General features: G+C 39.3%; 1 protein-coding gene across 2 annotated transcripts in view; it reads left to right on the top strand.

The window, feature by feature from the left end:
• cdh13 (cadherin 13, H-cadherin (heart)) overlaps nt 1-15,876 on the top strand; it is a 361,145-nt gene that overhangs the window by 24,878 nt on the left and 320,391 nt on the right. The gene's annotated exons all lie outside the window — the stretch shown is intronic.

The following is a 15,876-nucleotide window of genomic DNA, read 5'->3' as shown; positions in this document are numbered from 1 at the left end:
TGAAAAATGCTTGGCCGAAAACCGAAACGGCGCAAAAAAATGTATGTCAATTTTTACTATCATTGCATTTATTATAATTAATTAAAATTATAATATTATTATAAAATATTTATTTAGCACTGGCATTTTAACAAAGCACAATATACATCGAAATGTGCCCACACTGCAGACATGTTGGCGAATGGACCTTTAAACACCAAACGAGGGTTGAGCATTTTCTGGCGGTGCAATTGCACTTTATAGTCAATGTAGTTCGCGCAGGCGGGCACGGATGCATGCGGCAACACAAGATGTGGCACTCTTAAAATTGGCACAGTCACATATCGGCTTTGGGAACGGACTGCAAAGTCACAGACAGTGTCCTGTACAGGTCTGTCGCCACCCGGAGATAGCGTTAAGTGTGTCCGTGTTTAAAACTGCTGATAGCAATAGTGTTAGCATTAGTTAAAGTATTTAGTACAGCCACCGGGATGCCCGTAAAAAGGCTTCGTTCAAGGGGCTCATATAAAAAAAGAAAAAAAGGCGCTGCAGGAGAAAGAGTGGCTCAACTGTACTGCAGTACACGGCAGTTCTGTCTTTTTTCGACCCACTTAAATGTTGTACTCCAAGCGACGCCCCTCTCCTCCGGTGTGCGCAACGACCCCGGGAGTTGCTGTGACCGATCGGTGCAAACTCACAAGGTAAAAACCCAGCGAGAAGCGAGGCGGACACTCACCCCCGCGTTCGCTGTTTAATTCAAACAGACGCGTGCTTGCGGCGTTTTTTTGCTTGCGTCACCACAACGTCCTACTTCGGCCATATTCTTTTGGCTTTTATTTTATTTTCGGCCGAATGCCGAAACTGGCAAAAAATTGCCATTTTCTGCAGAAAATTTTCTGTAGCCGAATATTCGGTGCATCACTAGTTTTCATCCACCCATTTTTATTTGAATTTTCAAAAAATGCGAAAATAAAATTGAATGGAAAGACAAAAAAATTCGAAAAAAAAGGCCCAAAATTTGCAAAAACGTTTTTACACTTGGAGGGGGTGGATTTGGAAGCGTATCGGAGAAAAAATGCGAAGTTTGGCTATGGAAACAGGTTTTGCGAATGACCGGAAACAAGTTGCACCTTTTGACCGGATATTATGTCACAAGTACGTTTGTAGTCACATAGCAATGGCAGACAATAAAGTAAGGTATGTTTGGGAGACAACGAAACAGAAATATTTTTGGAATTAATTAAAGAAGCGAATATTAATGCAATTCTAGATGGAAAACAACAATTGGATGGAAACCTGACTAGTGATTGTATGCATATATCTATATGCCTTATTGCATGTGTAAGAATAAAAATGAGCAAATTGAGATCACTTATTTTTCCTCGTGGGAAAATTACGTTTAACAGATGCAGTTTTTAACCAATGTGGGGGAGGGGGGTTCAACAAACTATTTCGCTAACATGAGTTAACCTTACCACAACACAAAACCAGCAACAGTAGCCAATTAACATAAATGTTATTCATAGACTGGGGTACTAAAATCATGTGCATTCCTCTCCATGTCCTATTTCTGCACCATGAAGACGAATAACAATGAGGCAGACATTGAGACAGAATCAGATGACGGTGTTGAAAAAGCTCAAGAGAAACAAGTTGAGAGAGAGAGAGAGAGAGAGAGAGAGAGAGAGAGAGAGAGAGAGAGAGAGAGAGAGAGAGAGAGAGAGCCAGAGGACTTGGGAGACACTGTTATAAAAAGAGACGACACAGACAAGTAGATGAAGATCCTGAGAGTAAGGAGGGGGTGTGAGGGGCAGGAGGGGGCCTTGCATGTTTTCGTGCATGTAATTTATGTCAATGACATTAAAATCAGCATTACATTAATGTTTAATTAACAAGAACAATTCATATGATATTGCATTTAAAAATGGGAACGTGTGATGCATGTAAGGAGTCTAGCTTGAGCTCATTAAAGTCTTGGATGCTGGTCAGTTAATAAAATACAATGAGAGAAAATATTGAGAACAATAAAAGACAGTCGCATGCAAAGGGTGCTTCTCTCAAGCTTCTACCTGAGGGAAGCATCCATATGAAAAGCATGTATGATTAAATACTGTGAAGCAATTTCGACAAAAGTGTATGTTTCTCTTCATTTTTAAGTATAGACAATAAAATAATACAAAGTAATACACAACATTTCAGCACCAGTGTAACTGCTTTTTTGTTATGGTGGTATACCCAAATGCTGAGAAGCAAGGCGATGGGGCAGGTGTGCTCACAAAAAGTACTTTAATGGGAATGAAAACACCGACAAGAGGTACTTGAGTTGTCAAAAAACAACAACAAACTACAAAATCAACCAAAGTCTAAGGTACAAAGTGACCAAAGAAACACAATGAAAATTAAACTTGAAAAGGTACTTGGGTCGAGGCAATATCAGGAATGAGACGTTACAAGTACAATAAACATACAAGGGCTGAAAGAAAGCAGTCCAATTAACACAAACAAACGGATGAGACAACAAGAAACACCTGGACAAGACACAAGTGGCTGAAGGAGGCGCAGTGTTTCCCACACCATGTTAATACTTGGGCAGGCCACCCAAGTAAATTGGCCACCACCCAATAAGTTTTCAAGAAAATATATAAAAAATATATTTAAAAAGAAAAAAAAAGTGTCGCGACAGGATATACCGCAAGTAACGTGAGTTCGCCGTCACTTGTGGAACGTGAGGCTAGAGGAGACGTCACAGGAGTCCGCCGGAGTCCACCCAAGTAGATTTCAAATCTGTTGGAAACACTGAGCTGATTGGATGACTCAAGGGGCGGTCACACCAAGAACAGGTGAACACAATACAACAAGACAAGACAGACATTGACAAAAGTCACACAAGGAAAAACATAACAAACAAAATCTATCTAAAACCAATTCAACAAAACACAGATCATGACAGCAGAAATAACATAATATTAAAATGTTGTAGACTCGCTTTAGACTCACTATAATAGTTAGCCAGCACATCTTTTTCTTGACAGTACAATATTGTTCTTGGTTATCATTTCTTGCTAGTTCTCACTGCGTCTTGCTGGTTGGGTGCCAGCAACTTGTAGCTCTCGGCATAAATCAACAAAATGTACCCTTGACCGGCATTTACAGTGGTTTACCGCACTAAAGGATCCTATGGTGTAACTGTGTTATTTTACTGGCACGTTATTTATTTTGAAGGCCAAACTCTGGCTGGTAGACAAGTGTGACTGTCACCGATCACTGTTACCTTAAGTCATTCTTTAAAATGTGTATTTTAAAATATGACTTTGCCGTCTGTTGAGACCTTCACACAAAATAAGGTAGATCTCCAGTATCTACAGCGTTAGGCCATGTGCATTAGATCCCCCTACATTGGCACTACTGACAATTGTAATAATTACAGCTTGGCATAATCTTCTTTTGGAGGATGGGGTCCAGACAGTGTTACAGATGCACTGGCACCTGTCAGCCCTGTTAGCCCCTACACAGAACCGCCACTCAACAGGTATTCAGAAGCGAATTAAGATGCATTAGGATGAGCAGCCATCAAAAGAAACCAAACCTGTAAGAGGAAACTTCTCTAAACGTTCCAGTGGGCCACAGCAGTTAAAGTTTTACGTCCTATAGCATTGTTCAGACATAACCTATCTGGCAAATGACTCATTTTAAGTTGGGCTAAAGACCAATTAGGAACATCAGCTGTGAAATCTTGCAACAAAAAAAAAAAAAGAGCCAGAAGACAACAAATTTTGTGACATTGGATTTCTGCCAACCTTTGATTGTTTTCCATATGGTCAATTAAAACCTGGTATCATGCCATTCTCTTAGCAAGTAATTCCGAATTCATGCTCTAATGAGCACTTCAAAATTGAAAGTTTCCAAAGTTTGAGAACGTTTGTATTGGATGTGGTATCATGTTGATAACGATGTAGGCAGCTGATGTGCACTCACACTCATAAGATTTAAGTCATAGGAACAGACTTTTAACAGAAAATGAGATGATTTTTTTCTTCCTTTCTGTAACAAGTCCCACAGTGATGAGGGGAGGATTCAGTGATGGCGAGAGGCTTGTGAGTCGAAAGGAAAAGAAGTACAGAATGAAAGCACTGATGGGTTGTTGAAGGGCTTTTTAAGATGAGCTGGTTGGAGGGAAAAAAAACAGGCTTATAGGACATGAAATAATATGTGAAACTTAAGACAGCCACAAAGCTTGATTGGCAGAATCTGACTTTGAGGGACAGAATGAAGAATAAAATGAGATTGATGCTGTCAGCACATCCGGCAGATGAAAAGGCAAGAACGGATGAGATGTGGTGGAAAGTGAATAGTAAATGTCTGGATGAATATTTTATTTATTTCTCGTATTCATTAGAGAAAGGACATATCACTTGGGAGTTCTATATGAGAACTTCCACAAAGGCATAATCAACATAGGGAAGCTAATGGAAAGGATGGAAGATGCATTGATGATTGTTAGAAATCCTCTTATGTGGGAACGACAGCATATCCAGGAGAACTAAGACAAAAGGAGTAAACTGCATCAGTGTTAGCAGACGATTCCAATGAAATCCTGCCAAATTAACCAAATTCAGTGAAGAAAAAAAGCCTCCTGCTCAGCCTTCGCTCGTTTTCTCTGATCTTACACTTCATCTCTCCCTCCTTTCATCACCAACGTTGGATTGTAACTATTTGGTTTTCTGTCATCAGCCATTTTTATTTTATTTATTTAAAATTATTTTATTTTATTTGGACTTTTTCAAAGACACTACACACTTGCATACATTGTCCAGAAGACAATCTCATCAACATCAAATTGATGCTACCTTTGCTACTGATAATAACAATAGTGCCTCTGTCATTGCATGGCCGTCCTGAGTTTCAGTACTTTGGCCGTCTATAACATTGGTGGATGTTAGCCGAGCCTATACATACATCTCACAGTGTGTACAAAAATCAGTGCAACTAAGTAGATAAATCCACCCATTTTCAGTCATCTCAGGGAACTCATTAAACTAAAAATATAAGTCAGTCAGCCCACTGTCACAATTAGGGATAGACCGATTACCAGCAGGGCCCTTTATCAGCACCAATATTCGTCATTTTGACAAATATTGACATCTGCCTCTTAAAAAATAAATAAATGTAAATATAAATATATATATAAATATATATATCTGCGATTGGCTGGCAACCAGTTCAGGGTGTACCCCGCCTACTGCCAGAAGCCAGCTGGGATAGGCTCCAGCCCACGACCCTTTTGAGGAAAAGCGGTTAAGAAAATGGATGAATGTATATAAATATATATATATATATATTTATATATATATATCGAATTGATTCAACATGCGGCCGAATCGATTTTTAAACATCATTTTTTAACGGAAATATTCAACAAAACGTCTTACTTAGGGTTTGGATTCACACATTAAGCACGGAAGAATGTTATATTAATGGAACATTAAGCCTTAATATTTTATTTCAGTGCTGTTCGAACATGAAACAGACTGCAACCTGTTTGTTAAATGCAGTGCCTCAGTTATAAGCCTGCATTTTCAGATAAATAAATACATATTCAGACAAATCTTACAGTGTACATGTACAAGTTTACTGATTTGTATTTTCTAAATTTGAGTAAAAAAAAAAAATCACAATAATCAATTTATAGACTCGTATTGGGATTAATCGGTATCGAATCAAAGCGTGACCTATGAATCGTCATACAAATTACAATTCACACCCCTTATATATATATATATATATATATATATATATAAATCTGAAGGCCGATAAGAGATCAATTTAAAACTGCGTTAATTTCTGCCGTCACTTGTAACCTCCTGTACTTTTTGGGGTTTTGTTTGAAATTAAAAGAAAAATTGGTGAAAATGTAACATTTCATTTATATAGAAATTTTGGAAAACTATTTACTGAAGAAAACATTTTGGAAAACAAATGTACTTGTTTAGATTTTCATTAAACTTTTAAGACATGCTGAGAGCACTATGAACTTTTTAATAATATAAAAAGAAAAAAAAGTTATCTCTTCTCGATACTGTTCCCTTTTTCGTTCCCTGTGCAAGACTAGCACAAAGTACTGTCCGCATTAGAGGAGTTTTTTTTTTTTTTTGTAAACTTTGTGCTTGTAGAATTGGGCGCAATGGGCGCTTGCGCCGTTGTGAGATGGAACAACGCATTTTCCTGGCAAATCATAGCGGTCTCCCTCATTTGCAGAGAGATGAGGGCTTGGAGCGCAGTATGTCCGACTACAGTATGCTTGACATTGCGCAAACAGAAACACCGGGGTCCATGCATGACATCGGCAGATTAAAGGCATAATAGAGGGTTTTCTTGAAAAGTAGATGCCAAACATCTGTTTGGCACTTTTTAAGAATGCGCATGACCATCCTCCTTACTCTACTCGTTCTTCCCGAGGAAACACCTATCAAATGTGTGTGCGCGCAAGCTCATCTTCCCTGAGTGTCTCAGCAGCCGGCCTCGCTCATATAAGTAAAAGTAAAGTTAAGTAAAATACGCAGTGAGATCAGTGGAGCTACAATAAATAGCTGAAAGCGAAGCTCACCGGCGACATAAACACTCAAAGTGATGCACACTTTGCGTAGCTAATGGAAACGAGTTAGGAATGCGCACGCACAACGGCGTTACGAAAACATTTCTTCAGATCAAATGACAGGGTGGAGGATGAATAATTATGATGATCCACCCGGAAAACACAGCCAAAAGACATCCTCCACTATATCTTTAACTTCAAGATCTCCTCTTGCGGACGATGTGATGTGGGCAAATTGAAATCACCTTGAATCCATGACGTCGTGTATGTTTTCCCCTTGTTCTACAAATTAATATTAACTCCAAATATCAGCTAGCCTCCTTGAAAAAAAAAACCTCAATCATCCAGGTTATGGTAGTTTGTAAAGTTTGAATCAAGGCAATTTGACATTTCTTGTTTGTTAAATTTGCCATGCCTTTTTTCTTTCTTCTCAAAAAACAGCGAACAATTACGCTCTTAGGCTCATTTAAATTGTTTTTTCTTTGTTATTGTAGTATTAATGTTCAAATTTGCTTCTATAAGTTTCTACATTAAAAACTGTCTCATCACTCAGGCCTACTATGTGTGTATTTTAATGATGGTCATGTTGGTACTTTGAGGCTAAAGTACTTTTTAGGTGGTGCTCTGTCTTAAAAGTTTGGGAACCAGAAATAAACCAGAAATAAACAAGATTAGCATGTACAATTGTAGGCTTTTATACATACATAGTCATAAGAATTGCATCTATATTAGTATCTCCAAGGCTATGTCTTCAACTTCCGTCCGGTTTGTTAACAGGAATATGATTAAAACACACACACAACTGATTTCACATTACTCCTTTTAGAAGTGAAGTACATTTCATTTGCACATATCTACAGATTATTTCACATTTTTCTGTTCTGGTCTATGTAATTGGCAATGACTCACCATTTTGTAGTGTCTGTGGATCAGAATTGAAATTGGCACATCATAATTATTTTCTTCCATTCTTCAATTCTTCCAAGACAGACTGACTGGCCTTGGTGGAGGTATACACAGTACATAAGCATACCAGTTTACCAAATGAGCGCTTCATTGAAAAGCAAAGTGCAATTATTAGATAAAGGATGATGATAAAATATTCTGAAAATTAAGACATAATTTTAACAGCTGAATTCCACAATTCCCGCACTAATGTAAAAACTGCACTTTGAGATCAGAAGCTGCTGTCTGTCTAGATCAGTGGTTCTTAACCTGGATTCAACTTTACCCCAGGGTTTTAGTGAGTCAATCTCAGGGGGTCAGTGGAGGTCAAGACACACACATAAACTGTGTCTGTTCCACTTGAGCATCTTTGGCTGCATGCTGTTTGCAATGTTTTGACTCTGCGAGCGATTTTTTTTGTGGATGGTAGACATAAAAAAGGAGAAATGGAGAACTTTGTTGTGAAAATGATATGGAAGTGGCAACTGCACCTGGCAACTTGTCTCTGTAAGGCAACAACAAAAGACACATTGAGTTCTCTTTTTGATTTTTGTGTGTGTGAAATTCAGGTTTTGCTGTTTATATTCATTGAGCACAGTAATTTTTTTGTGCTACTGATGCATGGGTAATTTTGTTAAGTGCACATATGGACACCCTCATTTTTGAACATGGTGTTCGTTATGGACAATCTGTAACAAGCACAGAAGTCCAATAGCATAACATTGCTTGCGTTCTGATCTTGGGTGGGTGCTCGCTCAAATCAAATTCATGCCGCATGATCGTTTGTGGAAGGTGGCCTCCAAGTGCCCACTTTGCAGAGGCCAACTTCATCTGCAAGGGGAGATCTTCTTGGAGTTTCATATAAATGTGCTTTGTGCGCACCAATCTCCTGCATGGACTCCAGCAAGTGAGTCTGTTATGCTACGGCCATGTAGCCTGCACACTTCACCTGCTTTGAATGTTAAAGGGAGCTGCTTTGAATTGCTGTGAATTAAGTCGGCTGTTTTCACTCCCAAAACGGCACAAATGCCCATTTCTAGTGTCCCATATGTTATGAGTTTATTTTCATGAAGATATTGTATTTTTTATTAAGTTGAAGAAAATTATTACATTATTTTCACAATTTACATATTTTTCCATGTAATACTATCATTACATTGGGCCATTTTTATTTTATTTTTTGCAACTCAGTCTTTCTCTTTGTAATTTTGTAAATAAATGTTAATATTACGTTTATTTGGCTTTTTATACTGTTCAGAGTAGGGGTGGGAATCTTTGGACACCTCACGATTCGATTATGATTATGATTCAGGGGCTTGATTCAATTATGAAACCATTATTGATCAATTTTTAATTTATGTATATTGATGCACTTTTTTACAACACACATTTCTGTTCATCTCACTAAGTATTAATCACTTGGTGGAATGGATACAAAAAAACTCACAGTTCGGTCAGGTCACGTATTTTAATCACGGATTCTTTTATTTTGAAAAACACTTGTTTCCATAAAATAACAAGATTCAACTCAAATTGTCAAATATGTCCATTTAGAATGTAGGAACACAAGCCATATTTTACATTTTAAGATGAATATTTGTATTTATTTAATAGGAAAAAATATATATAAAGAAAATGAGGATAACAATTATTCTAATTATCTTTTCTTTCTTTCTTTCCTTTTTTTTTAAAGAAAGACAAATACCTCAAACTGCAATTCCAGGCACATACTCCTTCTGCGTGGAGAGTGAATGACAAACTAGCCAATGTTCACATCATTGAAAGAGAGGCAAAGAAAGATAACAAAGCAGCAGTTGTCAACTACCAGTACTTTAATAGCAGACAGCTGTGCACTCAATGATAGCAGCTAGCGAATAGCCACTAACACCGGAGACTTATGCCCAATCACACAACGATGGCGTAATAAACTAGAGGTTTCTTAGTGCCCTAAATTAGCAATTGATATGATTTCGGGATTGTGATGTGTTGATGTACTATACTAAATACTATGATAAGGCAAGCCGAAATGTGTAGAAGGCAAGTCAAGCTTGCCGTCAACCGGTCACGGCACCATGCAGGCCAACTTCAAAATAAAAACATACTAAGGCTATTGCATGGCATCTACGTATTCTTTCTTGAGCTTTATTTTGAACTCAGCCTTTGTTCAGGCAGCATGTTGCTTTATTTAATGTTTGTAGCTTTCTTGACAAGTAACAGCAGCAGCACACTGTTGCCAAAATGCTCCCATACATGCTACTTACATGATCGAGAAGGTTTTTTCTGCCATCATAGTGAATGTGGACTGATCTTGTTGCTGTCACGTGAATTTGCGTTTAGCTAGCTTTTTGGCATCATCCATGTTTGTTTTTGTCTGCGCGCGGCGCCGCTCTGCGTGTGACGTGTGTGCTTCCCAAAGTGTCCGGAAATATGACGGTACAGCGCTTTTGAGTTCCGCAATATTTTGAACCTTCTGTATACCTTTATTAACATATTTTAATAAATAAAGATTTGGACGTTTGTGGCTCGATTCAGACTCGTCCATGTCTGAATGGCGATGCATCTAAGAATCGGAAATTTCCCCCATAATTAAGATCTTCAGTGACTATCACTCCCATTTCAACATCCTTGTATAAAAAAGCTCGCAGCACCTGTGTTCTAACATCTCCCCCTGTTGTCGTTCATAGTCACAGCCTATCCAAGCTGACTTTTGGCAGAAGGCGGACTACACCCTGGATTGCTCGCCAGTAAATCACAGGGCATAAATAGAGACAGACAACCATTCAGTTACACGTTCATACGTAACTGAGTAGTAACTGAGCCCAAACTGCCTGCAGACAAGTCAGGCGAGTACACGATCAGCGTCCTCATGTGTCTTTATTTCATGCTTTATTGTCGTTTAGTTACCTTTGTCCCTGTATACTGTAGCCTGGCAGTGAAAAAGAAAACACTGGCTTCAACCATGATTTTGCCAAAACATTCTTGACTTTCCTTTGCCCACAGCAGATCTCGTATGCTGTGACTGATCTACTTTACAATTAGAGACTGTTTTGGGGACTCCGTTCCAGCCGCTACCCCACATTTACCTGACAATAATAAAAAGATTATCATTGTTGTTTCGTACCATGACATTTATATTAGTTTTGACAAAGCTCCCTTCGCCCCTCCTTTCTGGGCTGAGCTTGCAGCCAAAGAAAGTGTGCTGCTGCTCTCTGTTAAATAGATTAATGTTGCGATGGAAGTGGCTGGGCTTGGTGCGGGTGTGTGAGAGGCGTGTGACTGATGGAATTAACCATCACAACGACGGGGGTGAGAGGGCTTGAATGTGGGTGTTGAGCAGTGACTGATGGAACAGTCTGTTGCTAGAGGCAAAGAATGGATGAGAAAATGTGACTGATAAAGCAAACACTTGGCATCAAGGCTGGAAATAACTGATGTGAGAGGGTCGGTGCAATCGCTGACTGCAGAGGTCAAAGGGAAATGGCAAAACAAGAGAGGAGGACAAAGAAAGAGACAACAGGAGGAGATGTTAGAACACAGGTGCTGCGAGCTTCTTTATACAAGGATGTTGAAATGGGAGTGATAGTCACTGAAGATCTTAATTATGGGGAAACGATGAGCTGTGAGCAGAACGTTCCTTCAGGCCAGATCAGCACAATGATGGATAGATGGTATTGTGTGGGGCAATGCAGGGTACATTCATGACTACACGTTGGATGGATGGATGGATGCAAGATTCTTTCATCTGTTTTGCTTACTTAACAGTTGACTGACTTCATTGTACCTGTGAGGAAAATTGCATGCACATGTGAACACTAAGTGAGTTTGAGGTAGCCACGATCATTCCACGTATTTCTTGTTTGTAATCGAGTCCACACGGTTCCAGTCTCAGGGCCTTTAAGTCCCACGTCTCACAACTCGAGATACACTTCAATTCAATTTCACACTTGCCAGCTGCGAGAATGTCCTAATTCAATTTGCGCTGTTTAAGGAAGCAAAGACTTGCTCTCGGAGGGAAGTTTAGCTTGCATGAGGAAAAATGTCCATTCCAGTTTTGGTCAATGGACCACAGCGGGCTTCAGAGCACACGAAAACTGCGATGCAATTGCAAACCCTTAAAGTGCATGTGAATGGCCAGTGAGAGCCTGTGATTGCATTTACAGGAGCTACAACAGATCAATATTTGAGAATGTACTAATAACATTAGACTCAAAAGGGATTGTTTCAACAGAAATAAGCCATTTTCAATTTAAGAACAAATAAGGATACAGTTGAACTTGCGGGTTGAATACAATCCTTTCTAGGACGCTGGTTGACCTTGGGTTTATTTGTATTTGAGATTGAGTGTATATATATATATTGGGAGTGCTAGAGCATACAGAAGGCTTTGATACAGCTTCTTACATGAAGAGGTCGCGTAAGGCAATGGTAGTTATTACAAAAAACGGCCAGCAGGTGGCAGCAGAGTATAAGAGATCAGCCAGGCCAATGTTGCAAAAAGCTCTTTTTGCCAGTGTTTTAAACCGTTTTGTGAATATTGATGAAACTAAGCTATATTCTAACATTAATTGCTGCAAAACGGAAACAGATACAAATATACTTTTTTCCTGAGGAATGAAGAGACTCTCATCTTTCTTTTGGTAGGTTCCATGTTTTTACAATAATAGAACAGAATGTTCTGTGGACCTTCTAAAATCAGTCAAAATCGAGTAAAATAGCCAGGAGCAAAAGGGGTTGCTTCTGTGAAAATGGCTGGGAGTGAGTGAGTTTTAATAAAAAATTGAAAATAAATGTGATTCATTTCCCCAAGACCATTAAGACACCCATTAAGGGTGGAGCTTATCGATATGCTCATTAAAAAAAAAAAAATCAGCCCAGAGGCCAGTTTAATACCGGAGCTCAATATCCAACCCTACCTATAGGTAGTGTAGGCTAACTGGAATGAATTTTTTTTTTGGAAAAATAAATAGGAAAAGCTAAATGCTTTCATTTCAGCCTTGGGCAGGCAGTGTGTACCCTCACGGCACATCCCGGATGTATATTATCCATGACAATTGTTATTTAATCACTTGGCACGTGCTGAACTGAGATCTTCAGAAAGAAGTCCTGTGAGATCTGCTGTTGTCATAGGTCTACCTCATTGTTTTGGTGCAATTTTTGACACAGGCTTTCACGCAATGTTTGTTGTTGTTGTTTTTCTATATTTTGGAGCATTTGGTTGTTTGAGCGATGAGCGTCCATGAATATATTTTAACAATGCCATAAGAATAATTGGAGAAATGTTTTTGTGTTTTGTGGAAAGTCTACGCTGATCATTTTCACCAATTTACCGACAATATTTAATTAAGGGATCGATTCTTCCCTGTGGAACCTGTACCCAACTATTCTTTGAAAAAATAGACAGAAATCACCCTCATATTTGCAATACACTATCACAAATTCATCTATTGGCTTTTTTCCTGAGGTTCTATTCCCCAGAGAGTTGATGAATAACTCACTGAGTCATAGTTTTTGTGCTCTTTCTGAAAAGCCCTTAGATGCCACCCAGTGACGTGCAGTGAGCTCTAGGTTTGGGTAGGCAGGTAGTCGCAAATTGAGACGCACACACCAATTACACATTTGAGGACACTCAGCCTGACCACCTTGAGATACTTGATACTCAGATCCAAGAGGCCATATATGCAAACTATTTTAACATATGCCTCCTCTGTATGGGTAGAAAATAAAACAAAAAAACATTACTCTCTTTTGAAGGCTTACATTTTTTACTCCACAATCTTTTTTTTTTTAATGTTTTACTTTGAGAGGGGTTTGTACCCATCGCCTCCGGTGTGGCAGCTCAACACTTGCCACTCAGCTAAAGTTCTGGCCCACCGTCAGACAGTGCGCAGTCTGCCAGCCACAGTAAATGTTGCAGTGCACTCAGCCTCCCATTTGCCGCACAACGAAAAACGGACAACATTTTTTTTTATAAAGTGATAATCTCCCTGTAAAACAGCCTAATTCCTCACAAAATCAAGCTAGCACTAGCAATAACAATACCAATACCAAACACCATGTATAGTGAAACAGCCAGTTAATTGAAGCACATCCACAAAGTCAATATTTCCTTTTGCACCATTCTTTGTGAAAAGTACGAATAATTCTTTGTCCCTTACTTTGCTGAAGATCCGATACCTAAGGCGTTGGTGTCCCATCCTTCAAAAGCAGACGTTTTTCCTCAAAAGAAAGCCGTAAAAATGTTTTGCATTCTCTAGAGTGCCGTTATCTTACCGCTTTGCTGTGCACTAAGTGTGTTTTTAATTCACGAATGCACTGTGCGAACGTACTTTCGCATAGGAATAATACAGCGACGTAAAAAGGCTGCGTAGGTATCTGCCTATTTGCGTAAATGACTTTTCTACTGGGAAACTGACTACGCATGCGCAAACACACATCGCTACGCGGACAGGGTTGGGAAAAGCACAGTAGCGGTGTGCCTTCAAGAGGATAATTTTTGCAGCATTTTTGCTTGCAGATCCAGACGAAGTAATGAGCCATTTTTAATTGAGGTATGAAAATCACCAAATGTTGTCACTTTTAAACCTATAGGTAGTGTAGGCTTTCTGAAATTAAAGAAATAATTAAAATAAATAGAAAAAACCAAATGGTTTCAACTTTCATTTCAGCCTGGGGTAGGCAGTGCCTACCTTGCCTATCCTGACCGCACGTCACTGATGCCACCAAATTCCTGTCTAAATAGGAAAGTAATACAGTGATTGGTGTCAAGGAATCTTGTTGAAGACATACATCTCGATCTTGGTCCCTGTAACGCACAAACGTGTGCATTTTTAATTGGAATGTTTGAACTGACCTGAACCTGAAGCTTGGCCTTGTGCTATACAGCATAAATTACATTCTCCAGCATGGCGTACAGTTGGAGGGTCAACCAAACATTCCTGCCAGAAAGACCATTTTTGCATAATGTTTGTGTGTGCTGTGTTGACATTTCCTCGATGACAGTGAGCCAAACCTACATGTCATTGGCTCTTGAAGTCTCCCTCCTTGCCTTCACATCAATTGCAAACGTGTCGACTTGCTTCACTCGGGCGGACAGGTGTTGGCAGGATAGGGACAGGTTCTCAATAATCTTTGCTTCTCACTGTGAATGTGCACACACATGCATACATGCACTATGTAAATCCACTGGAAACTTAGCCTACAGCTCTGTTGTTTGCTGTTATCAGCAAAAAACAGGGGAAGGGCAAAATATTTATTTTGGAGCGTCTTCAATCACTCGAGTGAGAGCTTTCCTTGGACTTCAACCTCTGTTGGCAATGCTAATGGCTTATGTTGAATACACTCATGGCATATACCCAATGTGCACCCAACCTTGTATCCTACAATGGTGTACTAGATCAGTAGTTTAGAAGTACAGTTTAGGAGCGATGCTAAAAAATGTTTACTCTCTCGTGGGCCCATAACCTGTGGCTGAGACTTAAGCTCTCGTTATACTTCTGCGTCAGGCTACGGCGGAGACTTTATGGCCGGAGCCCCGCTCGTGCTTTTGCCTTCATACTTGCGTGCAATACATATCAGGTTCTGCTGCAGTTTCACTTGCTAGTTGGGGTGTCGCTACGGCTGCTATTGGCTAGGACGCCACAGAGTGGAGATTCCTCTACATTTTATGGCCAATTTTTGTTTCCGGAATCCCATTTATTAAAAATGGGAGGGATTACAATTCCTACAATGAGCGAGTGAGAAAGAGAGAGAGACCAAGAGAGACAACGTCTTGTTGACGTTGTGTCGGGCACGTGGCCTGTTTACAATGGTTCACGGACAAAAGGAGGAAGTAAGTTATTTACGGTTTGGAACATACTTGCTGAAGGACCGATATATCTTTAACAAAGAAATAGTTTCAGCTGAGAGTCGATCCTGCGGTATGCTACGCTGAACGTCTTGCTAGCTGCCACTATAACATAATGTGAGTTACATCTTCCAAACAAATATCCCTCCCACCAATTCACCATACACAACATGGCTAAACTCGTGACTGGGATAAAAGTTCATTTTGCAGTTAATGTCATGCATGGCCATTTTCATATCATCATGCTAGTGCATGCATGCGTGTGGGTGAAATGAGCTACATGGGAAATGTGTTTTTAAAAGCATAATTTGTCCCCTTTCTTCCTATCTATCTATCTATCTATCTATCTATCTATCTATCTATCTATCTATCTATCTATCTATCTATCTATCTATCTATCTATCTATCTATCTATCTATCTAAGGTGCTATTTAGCGACAGTGACTGAGTTTGAAGGCCATATGCTGTTTTTTCAATCAATCAATCAATCAATCAATCAATCAATCAATCAATCAAT

This window comes from Leptonotus elevatus, chromosome 4 (assembly GCF_054856555.1).
Source record: "Leptonotus elevatus isolate MCC_2025b chromosome 4, RoL_Lele_1.0, whole genome shotgun sequence".
Taxonomy (NCBI): Eukaryota; Metazoa; Chordata; class Actinopteri; order Syngnathiformes; family Syngnathidae; genus Leptonotus; species Leptonotus elevatus.
Note: the sequence above shows the minus strand (reverse complement) of the source record. Positions and strands in the feature narration are given on the sequence as shown.